Raw genomic sequence first — 3,334 nt, forward strand, 5'->3', positions numbered from 1 at the left:
ATTTTTCCTCATGTAGGACACAGTTTTGTAGAAGGAGGTGTATGGATTGGGTGGAGGGATACTGTTGTTAGCTAGATTCATTTTTGTTTATTGTTATTATTTAATTTAAAAAATTTTACGTTTATTTATTTCGAGAGAGCGCGAGCGAGCAGGGGAGGGGGGAGAGCGAGAGAATCCCAAGCAAGATCCGCCCTGTCAGAGCAGGGCCTCACGTGGGGCTCAAACTCACCAACCGTGGTGAGATCATGACCTGAGCCGAAACCAAACGTCGGACGCCTAACCGACGGAGCCATCCAGGCACCCCTAGATTCCTTTTTTTTTTTTTTTTTTTTTTTTTTAATAGTCATGGGTCCGCCTCAGCGCTAGGAGAGATTGTAATCCAGATCTGCCCTAAAACATATAGGAGTATAAAAAAGACCCGATGATTACAGGTGGACAGAAACTGCAGGGAAACCCTGGAAATGTCCGCCAACACAAAGGTATTTTTTTAATCAAGAATGTACATTGTGGGGGCGCCTGGGCGGCTCAGTCGGTGAAGTGCCTGACTAGGGCTCAGGTCATGATCATCTATCTCATGGTTCCTGAGTTCCAGCCCCGCATCAGGCTTTCCGCTGTGAGCACAGAGCCTGTTTTGGATCCTCTGTTCCCCTCTTCTCTCTCTGCCCCTCCCCTGCTTGTGCTCTCTGCCTCTCTCCAAACAAACAAAGTTTAAAAACCTTAAAAAAAAAAAATAAATAAAAATAAAAAAATAAAAAAGGTGTGTACATCGTGGGTGCTCCACAAATGTATTCCCCGTGAATGGAAAACCTGGGAGAGACAAGTGAGTGAGCAGGAACTCTCCGTTTCCACTGTGGGCACGAGCCACAGCCACTTGTAAATGTAAGGCCTTTCTCTAGTTGTGGCAGCGGACTGTCAAGAAGCCTGAAGGGGAAGCATGTCCCTGACAAGACAGAAAGTGGGTACTTTATACCAGGCGTTGGCCGACTACAGCCGGTACCCCTATTTGGCCCGGTCCGCTCTTGTAAGGTGCACTTTGACAACGGATCGTACATTTTTAAAGGGTTGTAAAAGAAAGAATATGTCACAGAGACCTTTGGGGGCCCATGGAGCCTCAACTTTCTACGATGTGGCTGGCCCTTTAGAGATTGAAAGCATGCCCCCCCTCCCGCCGCCCCGGCCCGGTCTCATACCACCAACGGTGAGGTTAAGAAAACATTTCACCTTTGTGCAGAAGGCAAAAGGGAGCACGGTTGAGAAGGTATGTCACTTTGTAGGTATGGACTTCCTACGATGATAACCTTCCGCTTAAAAAGTGACCACCGACTTGGGGCGCCTGGGTGGCTCAGTCTGGTTGGGCCTCTCAGACCATGATCTCGCAGTCCGTGGGTTCCGGCCCGTGTCGGGGGGTCTCTCTTTCTCTCTCTGCCCCTCTTCCGCTCACGCTCTGTCTCTTTGAAAAACAAGTAAACACTAAAATTAAGACAAAACAAACAAACCACCTGCTTACAGTATTCAGTCATTTACATGCCATAGACCCCACACAGGAGCACGCCCAGGAGACGGAAGTAGTAAGAGAGGTGGATCCCATCCCGTGTCGGGCTTGGTCGGACTCCACAGCCGTCCAGCCTGGGAGCAAGGATTTGGAAACTTAAGCCCTAACAGCAGGAGTCGTTGCAAACTAACTCCTAGTTGCCACTGCCCAGAAGGTGCAGCTGAGAACAACAGTTTCAGAAAAAGCAAGGCCTCGCGGTATCTTACAGGCGCCCGTCGTGCACGCCAGCCCCCAAGCGAAGAAGAGAGTTCAGCGCTAGGTGCTAGGCGCACCCGCCCGACACCAACACGAGCAGGACCCGAAACACGTTTATAACCGTATGCTGATCTTGAACACCACAAGTACTACCTCCTCCCAAAGGGAGGAGAGCACCGTTCCTGGAAGTACTGCAATACCAGGTCGATGCGCGGAGTGGACGGAGCAAGCTCCTATTCCATCTCCCAGCCCCAAAAATCCATTTAATATATTGTCCTCGGATAGAGGACGTATCAGATATTAAACTGATAAGAACAGATACTACACTTGATCTTAGCCAAAAGGCCGAGAAGCGATACCGCCCGTGCCCGCCTCCCCGCCACCGCCCTGCCCTCATCCACATTGCACTCACGGTGAGCCAGGTCACCCTCCTTCGAGGTCTCACTTCCCTCGCTTCTCGGACTTTGGTATGGGAGCCACACTAGGCAGCAGGCTCTTGTGCAGATTTTTAAATCTCTGCCTTTTAAAAGAGAAATTGTGTTCTCTGTCTTTGCTTCGTCGCGCTCACCCAGAGGCCATTTCTCATTTGAATGCCCCGCCCCTTCCGCGCGGCGAGGTGTAACCGCGCGCACCATTTCCCAGTTCTCTTGAAGGGCTTTGTGGGCTGGAGCAGAACCTAGGTTGAGGCCAAGCTCTCAGTTGGTTTAAAGCTTTTGCCTGCGTAAAGGCAGGACCAAGGGGGAGGTGGGGATGGGGGTCTGGGAACTGGGGAGTGTGGAAGGGGGCTGGAGCAGAGTGGTCCGAGTTTGAAGAACGTCGTCCCGTCCCGTCATCACTGTAGGACCCTACGGGGCTTGCTGTATCCAGGGTGCTGGGAACCGAGAAGCGCCCGGCTGAGGTCTCCTGGAAAGGGCTCCAGAGAGAAGTTGGGACCCGAGATTGGGCCCTAACAGGGCTGCTACCCTGCCTTGGTCAGCAGGGCTCTTGGGCACGCTACTTGACCCGACCCCAGTCGAGCCTCCAGTGTCCCGGGTCAAGAGGTGGAAACCTTCGTGCCTTCCTGAATGGGGTCGAGGGAGCACGAAACGTAGCTAATGAGGTGACCTCAATTTAAGCCGTCTAGAATATGGGTCCTGGGTCCCACGAGGTACCAGTGAAGGGGCCATCGATTGTGACACTGAAACAACGGAGCGGCAGTACACAATACAATAGGACACGTTGGTTGTTTGGGTCCGACTTGTGCCCAGGGCTTTCTTTTCGGGTCAAACTTGCAAAGTTTACCTACAGATGGAACAGTTGAGACAGAGAGGTTAAGCAATTTGTCCAAGACCACACAGCTTAGTTGGTGGAAGAGGCTGGATAAGGTCTAGGAAGTCAAGAGCTCAGGGCCTGGAAAGAGCACTGGAAAGAAAGAAAGAAAGGAAGGAAGGAAGGAAGGAAGGAAGGAAGGAAGGAAGGAAGGAAGGAAAGAAGAAAGAAAGAAAGAAAGAAAGAAAGAAAGAGAAAAGTTATTCTTGTGTGTCCAGCCCAGGAGGAGACTAAGAGTTGCTGAGCCTGACACACAGGTAGGTGTGCGGGCGCGGACAG

General features: G+C 51.4%; 1 non-coding gene across 1 annotated transcript; it reads right to left on the reverse strand.

The window, feature by feature from the left end:
* Positions 1 to 1,913: 1,913 nt before the first annotated feature.
* LOC122207503 lies at positions 1,914 to 2,104 on the reverse strand. Its single transcript, XR_006196914.1, has one exon. It is a non-coding gene; the product is annotated as a U2 spliceosomal RNA (small nuclear RNA).
* Between the last annotated feature and the right edge of the window lie 1,230 nt (positions 2,105 to 3,334).

Source organism: Panthera leo, chromosome E1 (assembly GCF_018350215.1).
Source record: "Panthera leo isolate Ple1 chromosome E1, P.leo_Ple1_pat1.1, whole genome shotgun sequence".
Lineage (NCBI taxonomy): Eukaryota > Metazoa > Chordata > Mammalia > Carnivora > Felidae > Panthera > Panthera leo.